Source organism: Brassica rapa, unplaced genomic scaffold (genome assembly GCF_000309985.2).
Source record: "Brassica rapa cultivar Chiifu-401-42 unplaced genomic scaffold, CAAS_Brap_v3.01 Scaffold1055, whole genome shotgun sequence".
Lineage (NCBI taxonomy): Eukaryota > Viridiplantae > Streptophyta > Magnoliopsida > Brassicales > Brassicaceae > Brassica > Brassica rapa.
Genome location: NW_022610989.1, coordinates 23,368 through 38,781, shown reverse-complemented (window position 1 = coordinate 38,781; position 15,414 = coordinate 23,368). Strand labels below are relative to the sequence as shown.

The 15,414-nt window shown below is 44.3% G+C and overlaps 1 non-coding gene across 1 annotated transcript; it reads left to right on the top strand.

The window, feature by feature from the left end:
- Positions 1-12,009: 12,009 nt before the first annotated feature.
- LOC117131570 lies at positions 12,010-12,116 on the top strand. The gene has a single exon (XR_004454693.1). It is a non-coding gene; the product is annotated as a small nucleolar RNA R71 (small nucleolar RNA).
- Positions 12,117-15,414: the final 3,298 nt, after the last annotated feature.

The following is a 15,414-nucleotide window of genomic DNA, read 5'->3' as shown; positions in this document are numbered from 1 at the left end:
GAATCCGAGAACACACTTCCTCCAAGTCAGGTAGAGTATCATCTCTCAGCATGTGTTGTATCAGCCCACTGTATGCCGGATTCAGTGTCAAGAGCAGTCCAAAGACCTTGTCCTGCTCACGCCTCTTGATTAGCTCACTGGGATCAACCGTGCTTGGCCTCAACATCTCTAGCTCGGACCAGAGTGACCTGAACCTTCCTAGGTGCTTGGTAAACTCCATGTCTTCTTGAGCCAAGTTGTTGATCTCTTGCTTCACCTCAAAGACTCTACTCAGGTTGGATGTGTTTCCATACACCCTCTTTAAGGTATCCCACAACTCCTTTGCCGTCTCACAGTAGCAGTATGCATCCAGAATCGCCGGCTCTAAGGAAGCATGAAGAACTGACATCACCATCATGTCTTCCTGCTCCCACCTCTCAAATGGATCCTTTGCTGTCTCATCCTTGTCTTCTTCTTGAGCAACCGGCTTTGGGGCCGTTCCACAGGTAATGTGTCCCCACAAGCCTTTGCTTCCAACTGCGGTCTTCACCATCCGTGACCACACTAGGTAGTTGTTCCCCTTGAACACCACCGCGACCTTCATCTTCATCCCATTATCCATCTTGAAGCAGCTAGACGTAAACAGCTTGCTAAATCTTGGACTGAGAGTAGTAATCACACCAACAAGACCAAAGACACAACCGGAGAAGACTTGAAGCTTGAATCTTCACCGCCCAGCTCCTAGCTTTTATCCTTTGTCTTGATACAAACCTCAACAAGAACTCAGATTCTCATGAACCTGGCTCTGATACCATATGACTTTTAGAGTAATGAAGAGTAATCTGAGTGTTTAAGAGAGATTAGAGAAGAACTGAGTGTAGAGAGTAAGATAAGAGATCGAGACTAAGAGTAAACCATGGAGGCAAAGATAATCAGAACTGTCTAACTTTCATTAATGAGAAGAGTTCACAATATATAGAGAGGTAGCTTAGGTGACTAGGGTTTAGGATAAGCCACTATTACAAAGGATAAGCTTTTGCTTTAATTCAAATGCTCCAATTAGCTCTCCTCTTAAGGATAAGGTTGCTTTAGCTTTTGCCAGCCTTGGACAGGCTGTCATGCGCTCCCCTTCTTCCCATTCAACGGTCTTGATGTCTTTGGTAGCAAGGCAAGACTCCTTCTCATCTCACAAAGTTACTTAGGTAACTTTGTTTCACCTTTGGCCGAGTTACTCTCTCAACCTGTACGGCCTTGTACGGCTCATGTACGGCCTTGTACGGATGCTTACTTCAGCTTGCCTTCACTCTCCCTTAGATCATCCTTTCCTCATCTCCTTAGCTTCTCATATACTGACCTCTTCTTAACAATAAGCACCTGCACCTTTCAAAAGATCAAGTGTATATTTTCTTTGGGACATGAACAAACCTTCCTTGGATCTACATATCTCAATTCCAAGGAAGTATTTTGATGTTAGGAGTTTTCAAGACTCCTAAGACAAATGTTGTAGTATAAAAGATTGTCGAACCAGTTCTCAGAGATATCAAAGCACCGAGAATGCAAGTGATCACTTAATCTAAGTGCAACCAATGATTTAGATGGGTTTTTAACTATGACTAATTAATAGGAATAACTAAACGATACTTTCTTAACTATTGGAAAAGAGAACTCATGGATATAGGGATTAGACATCGGGTGATCAAGCTTCGAACTAAAGATGGCAAACGATCAATCAATCTATTAACCTTAAGCTTAGACACAATCCTAAACAAACTCTATGTCTAGATGAATGTTCATTTACTTAACACAATTCAAACATCAAATGTCTTTGGTTGAATATATGAAAGCAATCATTACTAACAAGTCTATTAGCTATCTTAGCATCTTTAACAACAAATGTCTTTGGCAAAGTATGCTAAAAGTCTAGGAGAGTTGTCTCGGGTATTTCATCGAACACCTTTCGGGTGAGAAATGCCTAAGGATCAACAACTGAGTGGCCAACTCAGAAGATGCTTTATGTTCACTCTACTAGCAAGGAAATATGAATGATCTACACTAAAACATCCTAGTTCTAACCTAATCACCCTTAATCTCCCTAACCCATGAATTCAAAAGGTGATTACTCACTAATCTCCATGATTCCTCTTAAACCCATGGTGGATTTCAGATTAATCATGTAGAGAAACACAGAAAATAAATAAGAACACAGAATTTCAATAATAAACTGATCAATTGATTCAAAGAGATGACTTTCCAAAGGTTTTTGGTGGTTTTTTCTAAGAACAAAGATGATCTGCCTCCTGGTGGCTTACAGAGTAATAAAACATAGGTTTAGAAAATAAAAACGTGCATAATGAAATGACCAAAATGCCCTTGAGAAATCACAAGTTCGAGCAGAAACAAAACACGGAGCGACCTCAGCCCGTCGCTCCGACAAGTCGCTCCAGGCTTCGGGAGCGACCTCGCTGTGTCGCTGCGAGAGGTCGCTCCGGGCTCGTTCTCGCGTCTCCGGGTGATGAAAACGCGAGCGACTTCTCCCTGTCGCTCTGGTATGGTCGCTCTGAGCTTCGGGAGCGACTTCAACACGTCGCTCTGGAAGGTCGCTCCGAGGTGTAAATGTGTGTCTCCAGACGTGAAAGCGCGAGCGACCTTGTGCAGTCGCTCTGGATGAGTCGCTCCGGGATGTGGTGCACAGCGACCTCATGCCGTCGCTCCGAGAGGTCGCTCCGGCAGTGCTCGTCCAAGGATCACTCTAATCACCTCCTTTTGAGCTCCAAATGCACCCAAATGTCTCCAGAAACTCCATGTGGTACTCGAATACCTGATAGAGACATATGCATGCAAAATGCAACCTAGACATGGCTAAGTCCTAATCTATATGATGAAAATGCACATGAATAAATGGATAAAACAATGTAAATATGCAAGATATCAACTCCCCCAAACTTGTTCTTTTACTTGTCCTCAAGTGAACTTTCTAGAACTTGCAAGGAGAGAGGTTTGAAGGTGGGAGCTCATAGCCAAAAGAAACACAACTAGCGAATATAATTAGCACACTCTCTTATTACACTCTAGCTTCTCTAGGCCTATCTCAAATCCTTTTGTCCCTACACTCATCATCAAGCATCCACACATTCAAATCAACCAACTCTCACATTCATTAAGCACAAAACATCAGGTGAATTCTTGCAAATGGTCCGTTGGTCCAAGTCACTTGGTTGGGTAAGGGAAGGCTTTTATTCAAGTGGTTCAAGAGGTTCAAAACATACGATCTTTAAGGTGATTTACTCTCAAAACAAGTAGCCTTGACATTGCACATAATATATCTAAGAAAGGGACCAACTCATGCATACAATGCTCAATCTCCATTGTTCTACCCTTTTCCCAAACATACAATTACACAATCATTCCCAAATGTCAAACCCAACTCACATCTCTCACCAAAAGATCTTAAGAACTTTAACTCTTTCTTTTTGAAATCTACAAGGGATTTTTCTACAACCTCAAAACATTTCTTAGCTCTTAACAACTTTGCTAGCCCCCTTTTCTTTCTTTTCTTTTTTTTTTCGATTTCTTTTTTTTTTTTTTTTTTATATATATTTTTTTTTAGGTTGGGGGCCAAGACTTTTCAAAACTAGAGCTAGAGGTTCTCTACTTATCCCAGAAAATCAATTCACTTAAGCACAAAGAGTCTATCCTTTTTTATTTTTTATTTCTCCCAAATCATGATCACAATACTCACCCTCCCACCTATAGCTAGACAATAGAGTGTCCAATCTAGCAAAAATGAAGATCAAGCATTGTCGTTCCCGATACTCTCAACATTATGCGCATGTAAGACTTTCCGAAGAAGGCCTCACTCATCAAACAATGAAAGCTTAAAAGGAAGGAAAGGTTTTGGGAGTGGTCTACCACTAGAGTGTGTCAAAAAAGATTGGCATAAAAGATGTGACAACTCAAGTGTGTATAGCCATGACTCAGTACACAAGGGACCCTAAGCAAGAAGCATTAAGTTCATTCATCTCAAATAAGGTTGTAGTTGGCTTCAAAGACTGAGTTTCAGCAATCAACAAGTTTCAAGAAGAGTTTTCAAGGCTCGAAACATACAAGTCTTTTCGAGAGGTGCGTGGCTACTCAATGGTGCAACGTAGTGTTCTTTACAAGGCATTTAAAATCATTGCTCCCAATGCAAGTGAATGCAACCTATATGTTCTAGACTCTCCTAATGGTGCAAATGATGCAAACTAATGAAATTTTTTTTTTTTTTTTAATGCAAATAGGCGTGCAATGCATGACTCAAATGAAACACAATCAAAGCAAACATGATCAAATGCTTGGTACCTCCCCCAAACTTGAGTTACACAGTCTCTGTGTTGTCAAAGAAAGAAGGAGATACCGAGAAGAAAACTAATATGCAAAAATGAAATGGTATATACAAGGGAGTGAGAGAAGTACCTCCTATGGATAGTAGGTAGGGGCAGATGCCCCAGCATCGTCGTCGTCAGGAGGGAAGGTGGTGTAGTAACCACCGGATGCTGTACCGGAGCCTCCATGCCATGGCTGGCTCTCAACCTCGTCAATCTCGTCCTCACTGTCTGAAGAAGCAAGGGATGGGGATTTGTTGCCGGAAGTGGAAGGTTGAGTGGGTGGGTTCCTCCACTTACGCTGAAGCTGCGCAGCAGTGAGGGGGAAACCAAGAGCATCAGGCGGGGGTGCAGGCTGGGGGTTTGAGGTGTTCGCGAAAGCGAAATCAGCTGAGCTACATCCAGCTATTCCTCCCCTAGTTAAAACATCAGCTACTTTCTTCATGAACTTTGCTGAAGTCTTTGCCTGCTTTTTCACAGTCTTGCTGAGTGCCTTGCACTTATCCTTGAGCTTTTCTATCGTTCTGTCCTGAGCTTTGTTCCACCTCTGGAGACGACCAATGTGGTCATGAGCATCACGGAGAGCTCCAGGAGGAAGGACTCCGTCATGGGGCTTGAAGTAGTAGCGCGGAGGTCCATAGATATGCTCAGAGGTGTCTGCAACAGGCGAATCAGGTTGCGTAGGGACACTCCTTCTCCTTGATGGAGCTGCTTGAATTGGATCGAGAGGCCCGTGTTCCCCAAGAAAGTACTCCTGGGGAATGTTGAAGCTGATAGCTCCAGGTATCTCTAAACTCGTCAGGTTCCGGTTCGGAAGGACCACCTCGACTGGCTTGCCCTGCAAGTAGTAGTGGTAGACGTAGTCGTTCCCATACATCCCACTGAAATAGGTGGCGATCCTCAAGTAGGTGCCATCAATGAACCTGGGCCCCGCTGCGTCCTTTCCCAAGGGAACATTCAGAAATTGGAGCAGTGGTGTGATCATTCCGCCTATCCCCATCTTTGGGCGCGAATCAGTGGTGTACCACGCCCAGTCTCTGTAGTGTTCGAGACGGCCCACGAAGAAACTGACCATCCCAAATGTAGCATAGATGTCAGTGCTGGGAAGAGGTAACACTCCAGGTTGAGTGTAGGGACGGATAGCCGGGCAGAGCAGTCGCATGTCCTCCTCAGAAACAGTACCAGCTTGCTTCCGTGGGTAGAAAGCATGGACTAGCAATCTGTGGAGGTAGCGTACAGACGGGTGTCGGATGTGTGAGTTCTTGTCATCCCCGGTGGAGTGTCGGTTTCCAGTGATCAACTTCCAAAGCTCTGTGGGAAGGTTCTCACACTTGGGAAGGGAGTGGTCTTCTAGGTCTTGGAATCCCATGACCCTCCCAATGTCTTTGAAGTTCATGTTGTACTCTCTTCCATTGACCTTGAAGCTGATTTTTCCCCATCCTTGCCTCACATGCGCCGTGTCGTGGTAAGTGACCCATCCTTGCCTCACATCCTTGTAGAAAGGATGAGCCATGGTGAGGAGTTTTGGCATCTTCAAATGTCCCAGCATCGCCTCAATATCAGATTCTAGGCCCAACTCCTTCAGCAAATCGAGGTCGGCGAACCTGGTTGGAGCCCAAGTGACCCCATTCTTCAAGTGATCATACAGTTCCTCCACAGATGGAGTTTTTGCCCTGTCTCGATCAACAGCAACCCCTTTGCCCTTTGACATCTTGGCTTTCTTCGTAGGTGCTGGCTCATCATCACTCTCAGTTTCACCTTCCTCATGGGTGGGAACTGCTACACTTTTCCCTGCCCTCTTCTCTTGTTCTTTCGATTTCCTTGCAGCCAACGTCTGCTGTCGCACAGTCCTCTGCGTCCCTGAGCCAGTTGGCTCGCTGGTTAACGCTTTTCCTCTTAGTGCAAACTCTTGACTTTCGGCTTCTTGCCTCTCAGCTTCCAACCTGCTCTTTGTCTTCTTGACCATTTTCACCTGAAAAGTTACAAACTTGGAAAGGGATAAGTAGATGGAAGTGAAGAAAAACAAGACTTTGCAAGCGAACATTTTGAAAGAGTGAACTTAACAGATGAATTTTTCAGTTTAAACTCAAGTTCAACACAATGCAACAATGTAACATCTTAACGCATCTAGTGCACCCGCAAACACACCCAATTAAGGTCAAATTCGAAAAACCCCCAAATCCATGAACCCTAATTTTGCCAAAGTGCAAATTAAACTCAATTTCACAGTTAATTCAACAACCCAACATGATAGATAAACTTTCCCTAGTCTATTTCACCACAATCTAGCAAGAACATGACCAAATTTCGACTTTCAAATTCTAGGGTTCATGGACCTACGAATTTGAATTTTAAAACTCAATACCTTGCTCTGGATGAAAGGAAATGGTGAATGGGTGGTGAGGAATAGACTACAGGGGCGAAAGCTTGGATTTAGAAGCAAGAAGCAGTTGATTTGGGTGAGAATTGAGAAAGTTTTGGGGATTTTGGTGTGGATGAGTTTTAGAGAGTTTGTGAGAGGAGGGGAGAGGGATAGAGTTGGAGTCGCAGGGTTGGGGTAGGTTTAGGGTCGTCCGGTTCGGTTTAGGTTGGTCTAGGGTCGGTTTACTTGAATCAAACCGGGGTTTAGAGTTAGGAAACTTACCTGGACCGGGTCGGGAGCGACGTGAGGGTGTCGCTAGGAGAGGTCGCTCCCGAGTCGTTTCCTCGCGTCGCGATTCGACGAAACCGCGAGCGACCTTGGAGTGTCGCTCCAGAGACCTCGCTCTGAGCTGATTTTTCTCGAGCCCACGACGAAACCGCGAGCGACTTCTAGGTGTCGCTCTCGAAACCTCGCTCCCAGCTGGAGCGACTTTGAGGTGTCGCTGTGAGATCTCGCTCCCACACACGACTCCTGCTCAAAAATGAATCGATCAGGTACCTGCATACAACCTTTCTCTCTTTTTTTTTTTTATGCAATAAGATGAAAAATGAAAACACCAATGCAATATATACAAGGATACGCATGGGACTTCCTCCCAAGTGAGCTTGTTTTAAGTCCCGAGCTTGACTTTGCCTCCTTTTAGATTAGGCCGGGGTAGGATCAGACAGTGGAGTTGAAACCCCATCTTCCTCTGGTGCAGTAGCCATGTAGAGCTTAACCCTTTGTCCATTGACTGTGAAGTCTCTTCCATCAGTGCTCCACAAAACTATTGCTCCATATGGTCTAACCTCCTTGACCTTGAAAGGACCGGACCACCTTGACTTAAGCTTTCCTGGAAACAACTTCAGCCTAGAGTTGTAGAGAAGAACTTGGTCACCTTCTTTAAACTCTCTCTTCAGGATGTTCTTGTCATGGAAAGCCTTAGTCTTCTCCTTGTAGATTCTTGAGTTCTCAAAAGCATCCATTCTTATCTCATCAAGCTCGTGTAGCTGAAAGAGCCTTTTCTCCTTGGCACTCTTGATGTCAAAGTTCAGCAACTTTATTGCCCATAGTGCCTTGTACTCAAGCTCCACTGGCAGATGGCAAGCTTTCCCATACACTAGGTTGAAAGGTGTGGTACCCAGTGGTGTCTTGTACGCTGTCCTATAAGCCCAAAGTGCATCGTCAAGCTTATTGGACCAATCCTTCCTTGTAATCCCCACAATCTTCTCCAGAATAGATTTGATCTCCCTGTTAGAGATCTCAACTTGGCCACTTGTTTGGGGATGATAAGGAGTTGCCACCTTGTGCTTCACACCGTTCTTCTTGAGAAGTCCCTCAAGCAGTTTGTTAATGAAGTGGGAACCTCCATCACTGATTACAACTCTTGGGACTCCAAACCTTGGGAAGATGATGCTCTTGAACATCTTGATTACAACTCTAGCATCATTGGTGGGGCTTGCAATGGCTTCCACCCATTTGGAGACATAATCAACAGCCACAAGGATATATTTGTTGCCAAAAGATGATGGAAATGGTCCCATGAAGTCAATACCCCAGACATCAAACACTTCAACTTCAAGGATTGGATTTTGAGGCATCTCATTCCTCTTGGTGATGTTTCCTCTTCTTTGGCAAGAATCACACTTCGAAACAAAGGCTTGTGTATCCTTGAACATGTGTGGCCACCAGAATCCAGCTTGTAATACTTTTGCAACTGTCTTGAAGGTGGCAAAGTGTCCTCCATAGGATGATCCATGACACTGTGCAAGGATCCCATCAATCTCCTCATTTGTAACCACTCTCCTATAAAGTTGATCTTTGCAGAGAATGTAGAGGTAGGGCTCGTCCCAGTAATATCTTTTCACATCCTTGTAGAACTTCTTCTTGGCATAGCCTACAAGATTCAAAGGTTCTCTTCCTGTGGCTAGGTAGTTAACCAAATCAGCATACCAAGGTTCTTTCTCCTCTGTTGCTTTGACTTCTTCCAGCTTCCTACCAGTCTCACAAACTGCTATCACTGCTTCGATAGCCATGATCTGCTCTTCAGGAAGTCCTTCGTCAATAGGGACACCAGACTCTATCCTCAACCTGGACAAATGATCAGCTACTCCATTCTCAACTCCTGGTTTGTCCTTGATCTCCATATCAAACTCTTGGAGCAAAAGGATCCACCTCAAAAGCCTGGGTTTTGCATCTTTCTTGGCCAGAAGGTGTCTCAAGGCAGCATGATCTGTGTAGACAATGACTTTAGACCCAACCAAGTAGCTCCTGAACTTCTCAAAGGCAAAAACAATTGCCAGCATCTCCTTCTCTGTTGTGGCATACCTCATTTGAGCATCATTGAGGGTTTGGCTGGCATAGTAGATCACATGGGTTTTGCCATTTTTCTTCTGCCCCAGAACAGCTCCCACAGCATAGTCACTGGCGTCACACATGATCTCAAAAGGGAGATCCCAATCAGGTGGCTGGACAATTGGGGCACTAACGAGTTCACCCTTCAGCTTCTTGAAAGCTTGTAGACATTCCACATCAAAACTGAAGGTAGCTTCCTTGCACAGCAACCTGGTCAAAGGTCTAGTGATCATGGAGAAGTCCTTGATGAACCTCCTGTAGAATCCAGCATGACCAAGAAAACTCCGGATGTCTTTCACTGTCTTTGGTGGAGGCAGACCAACCATAACATCGATTTTGGCTTTATCCACCTCAATCCCCTTCTCTGAAATCTTGTGTCCTAGCACAATCCCTTCTTTGACCATGAAGTGACACTTCTCCCAATTCAGCACAAGGTTGGTGTCTTCACATCTCTGTAGGACCCTGCACAAATTTGACAAACAAGCAGAAAACGAAGATCCGTAGACAGAGAAATCATCCATGAATACCTCCACAACATCCTCAATCAGATCAGAGAAAATTGACATCATGCACCTTTGAAAGGTAGCTGGAGCATTACATAGACCAAATGGCATCCTTCGATATGCAAAGGTGCCATAGGGACATGTGAATGTCGTTTTCTCTTGATCATTGGGATGTATGGGGATTTGGAAAAATCCTGAGTATCCATCAAGGAAACAATAGAATGGGTGATTCGCAAGTCTCTCAAGCATCTGATCAATAAATGGTAGTGGAAAATGATCCTTTCTAGATGCAGAGTTTAGTTTTCGGTAATCAATGCACATTCTATGACCTGTGATGGTTCTTGTTGGTATCAATTCATCCTTGTCATTCTTGATCACAGTGATACCACCTTTCTTTGGTACAACATGCACAGGTGATACCCATTTAGAATCTGAGATAGGGTAAATAACACCAGCATCTAGGAGTTTAAGAATCTCTTTCTTTACAACATCCTTCAGGTTAGGATTTAACCTTCTTTGATGCTCGATAGAAGTCATTGATTCATCCTCAAGATGTATCCTATGCATGCACAAAGAGGGTGATATCCCCTTGATGTCATCTAGTGAGTAACCTATTGCCTTTCTAAATCTTTTAAGTGTTTTCAAAAGTTCAGATAGCTCATTCTCAGTAAGTTCACTACTCACAATGACAGGGTAAGTTTCATTAGGACCAAGGAATGCATACCTTACACCATGGGGAAGAGGTTTAAGCTCCACTTTAGGTGCCTTTAGTTCACTCCAGTCATCCTGCTGGTTGTCCTCTCGTTGAGTGACTGAGACTTGTTGGTGAACCATCTGTGGAAGCTCCTCGTACTGGTCCTTACTGAAAAACGCCTGGTGTGAATCCAGCATCATCCCATAGGCAGTACTCTCCAGGTTCTCAATCACCTCAGCCTCTTTCTCTACAGTTAAAGCATGCTGTAGAGGGTCCTCTAGTGACAACTCTTCTAGGAGTTCATCAGCAAGGGCATCCATCTCTTCGATGTAGAACACTTGTCCTTAACTGTTGGCCTCCTCATTACTTCCTTGATGTCGAAATGCAGAACGTGCCCTTTACCCAGATGGAGATCAATCTTGCCTTCTTTCACATTAACAATAGCTCCTGCTGTGGCTAAGAAAGGTCTTCCAAGGATTAAAGGATCTTGAGCTTCTTCACCCATTTCAAGCACCACAAAGTCTGTAGGGATCTCATAATTTCCGACCATCACTGGGAGGTCCTCCAAGATACCCACAGGGTACTTCACTGAACGATCAGCCAATACCAGAGAAAGTCTACACTTCTTGTACTGAGTGAAACCCAGCTTCTTAGCAACGGATAGGGGCATCAAGCTGACACTGGCTCCCAAATCGCAGAGACATCTATCAAATACCATAGGCCCAAGAGCGCAAGGTAATGTGAAGCATCCAGGATCTTCTAGCTTCTTTGGAATGACCAGCCTCTGAATGATAGCACTGCACTCATGAGTGAGAATCACCATGCCCTCCATCTCTTTCTTCTTTGCAGCTACAACATCTTTTAGGAACTTGCTGTATTGAGGGATCAGCATGAAAGCATCTATAATGGGCATTGTGACTTGGACTTCACTCATTTGCTTGTCAAACAAAGCTTTGTACTTCTCTAGCAGCTGCCTCTTGTGTTCATGGCAGCAAACTGGTTCTCCAAAGCTCTGAACTTGTTGTTGAGCTCATTGTAGCTCCCATCAACCTTTGAGTGAAGATTCTTCAACTCATAGCCAACATGCTTCTCACTTCTTGTTTGAGACTCCAGGATTTGTTTCAGTAGAGCATCAGTGCTGCTGACTTGAGGAGTGGAGGTAGAGGGATTAGATTGTTGTTGGGAAGAATGGTTGCCCTTGTTGTTGAAACCAGGAGGAGGGTTCTGCTGAGGTTGATAGCTGCCTTGCTGATTGTTCCGAGGCTGATAACCACTCTGCTGGTTGTTGGAATAGGACTTCTGTTGGTAGTTGTTGTACTGAAAGTTGGGTTCTTTCTTGTACCAGCTACCATTGTTGTTGATGAAACACAGCTCTTCCTGACCTTCCAAACCCTCAACTTCATGGACAACAGCTGGTGTCTCTTGGCTTGGGTTGCCGACAAAGTGCAGCTGCTCTTGGGTAGCTTTATCAGCAAGGAGGATGTCTATCTTATCCTGTAGAGCTTTCAACTCCTTCCTCGTTTGCTTATCCTCAGTTCTACTGCTTCTGTCGTGGTCTCCACTGTAGACTGCATCACTCTTAACCATGTTGTCAACCAGCTCCTCTGCATCCTCCTCAGTTCTCCCCAAGAAAACCCATTACTAGCTGTATCCAGTCTGGCTCTGTACTTAGGGAGAGCACCACGGTAGAATGTGCTCAGCAAGCTCTCCTTAGAGAAACCATGGTGTGGGCATTGAGCTTGATAGCCCTTGAATCTCTCCCAGGCTTCACTGAAACCTTCCAAGCCCTTCTGTTGAAAGCTGGAGATCTCGTTTCTCAGCTTAGCAGTTCTTGAAGTAGAGAAGAACTTCTCCAAGAATGCTTTCTTGCAGTCATCCCAAGTGGTAATGGAGTCGCTGGGTAGAGACTTCTCCCACTGACGTGCCTTATCCCCCAAAGAGAAAGGGAATAGCTTGAGCTTTAAGGCATCTTCGGACACACCATTGGTTTTTGACAACCCACAGTAGCTGTCGAACCTGTCCAAGTGATCAAATGGATCCTCTAGAGCCAAGCCATGATACTTGTTGTTCTCAATCACGTTGAGGAGTCCTGACTTGATCTCAAAGTTGTTGGCTGCCACGGCGGGTGCTCGGATTCCCAATCTATGACCATGAATGTTGGGACGGTCGTAAGTGCCAATGGGGCGAGCTGCTCGCTGTTGGTTAGGTGGACCATTGTTGTTAGCGCCATTGACGCCTGCATCTTCTTGATGAACGTCTCCCATGTCAGTGTTCAGTCTCTGCAATTGAGCCTGATGTTCTTCTTCTCTTCTCTTTCTAGCACACTCTCTCTCTAAAGCTCTGATGTCTGCTGCTCTTGGAACTAGGTTTGATGGACCCTTGCTCCTCAAGTTCATACACCTGTAGATTAAAGGGAGGTGAAGAAGAGTCAGTAACAAAAGAAAATAAAAATGACTTAGTCTCAAGCAATTGACTAAATCTCAATGTTCAAATCTACTCAGAATTTGGCAACGGCGCCAATTTGATGTTAGGAGTTTTCAAGGCTCCTAAGACAAATGTTGTAGTATAAAAGATTGTCGAACCAGTTCTGAGAGATATCAAAGCACCGAGAATGCAAGTAATCACTTAATCTAAGTGCAACCAATGATTTAGATGGTTTTTAACTATGACTAATTAATAGGAATAACTAAACGATACTTTCTTAACTATTGGAAAAGAGAACTCATGGATATAGGGATTAGACATCGGGTGATCAAGCTTCGAACTAAAGATGGCAAACGATCAATCAATCTATTAACCTTAAGCTTAGACACAATCCTAAACAAACTCTATGTCTAGATGAATGTTCATTTACTTAACACAATTCAAACATCAAATGTCTTTGGTTGAATATATGAAAGCAATCATTACTAACAAGTCTATTAGCTATCTTAGCATCTTTAACAACAAATGTCTTTCGCAAAGTATGCTAAAAGTCTAGGAGAGTTGTCTCGGGCATTTCATCGAACACCTTTCGGGTGAGAAATGCCTAAGGATCAACAACTGAGTGGCCAACTCAGAAGATGCTTTATGTTCACTCTACTAGCAAGGAAATATGAATGATCTACACTAAAACATCCTAGTTCTAACCTAATCACCCTTAATCTCCCTAACCCATGAATTCAAAAGGTGATTACTCACTAATCTCCATGATTCCTCTTAAACCCATGGTGGATTTCAGATTAATCATGTAGAGAAACACAGAAAATAAATAAGAACACAGAATTTCAATAATAAACTGATCAATTGATTCAAAGAGATGACTTTCCAAAGGTTTTTGGTGGTTTTTTCTAAGAACAAAGATGATCTGCCTCCTGGTGGCTTACAGAGTAATAAAACATAGGTTTAGAAAATAAAAACGTGCATAATGAAATGACCAAAATGCCCTTGAGAAATCACAAGTTCGAGCAGAAACAAAACACGGAGCGACCTCAGCCCGTCGCTCCGACAAGTCGCTCCAGGCTTCGGGAGCGACCTCGCTGTGTCGCTGCGAGAGGTCGCTCCGGGCTCGTTCTCGCGTCTCCGGGTGATGAAAACGCGAGCGACTTCTCCCTGTCGCTCTGGTATGGTCGCTCTGAGCTTCGGGAGCGACTTCAACACGTCGCTCTGGAAGGTCGCTCCGAGGTGTAAATGTGTGTCTCCAGACGTGAAAGCGCGAGCGACCTTGTGCAGTCGCTCTGGATGAGTCGCTCCGGGATGTGGTGCACAGCGACCTCATGCCGTCGCTCCGAGAGGTCGCTCCGGCAGTGCTCGTCCAAGGATCACTCTAATCACCTCCTTTTGAGCTCCAAATGCACCCAAATGTCTCCAGAAACTCCATGTGGTACTCGAATACCTGATAGAGACATATGCATGCAAAATGCAACCTAGACATGGCTAAGTCCTAATCTATATGATGAAAATGCACATGAATAAATGGATAAAACAATGTAAATATGCAAGATATCATATTTCATTTCTCCCAAGTCTTTAATCTCAAACATGGATTTAAGAAACTCCTTGGTTGCTATGATACCTCCCTTATCACTCCCTGTGATAATGATATCATCAACATACACAAGGAGTGCAATCATACCTGAGGGAGTCGTGAGAGTGAAGAGAGTGTGATCTAGTTCAGACTTCTTGAAGCCTCGGCCATTTAGAGTAGTGCTCAACTTGTTGTACCAAGCTCTTGGTGATTGCTTCAGTCCATAGATGGCTTTCTTCAATCTCAACACATTCCCACTCTTTACTAAGTGTTCAAGGCCTGGAGGTGGATGCATATACACTTCATCCTCAAGTTCCCCTTGTAGGAACGCATTCTTCACATCCATTTGCCATAACCCCCATCCAAGATTCACAGCCAAGCTTAATACAATCCGGATTGTGTGTAGTTTAGCTACTTGTGCAAAGGTTTCTATGTAATCTTCTCCATAATTTTGAGTGAAACCTCTTGCAACTAGCCTTGACTTCTTCCTCTCAATCTTTCCATCCGCTTGGTACTTGATTGTGAATATCCATCTACTAGTCACAGCCCTCTTTCCTTTTGGTAACTCACTCTCATACCATGTATCGTTCTTGATCATAGCTCCTGCCTCAGCTCCAACTGACTCCTTCCATTCTTTATCCATGATTGCTTCTTCATAGCTTCTTGGGATGTAGTTCTCATCCAAGTTAACCATGAAGGCACAATGTTCTTCTGGATATTGAGCAAAGGAGCACACGGCTTGAGAAGGATGCTCCACAGCTTGGGCATTGTAGTACACTCTCGTGTTTACCCAGCTAGAAGGATCCTTCCTTATCCTTGTACTCCTTCTTAGTGGCTGCACAACCGGTTCTTCTTCCTGTTGTTCTTCTACCACTTCATCTTGAGAAGGTGTTTGTCTCACACCATGATCATGACCATGACCATCAGAGCCTATGCTCTCTTCTCCTTCATTCTCTACTCCTCCTTCATCCTGATTAGCCTCTTGCATAGGCTCCTCATGCTCCTCTCCTCCCTCATGATCAAGGTGGGATGGTGAATCAACTTCAGGAGGTGTAGTTGCGTGATTCCTCGGATCCTGGGATGTACTGATTCCAAGACCTTCAAGGATGATCCGC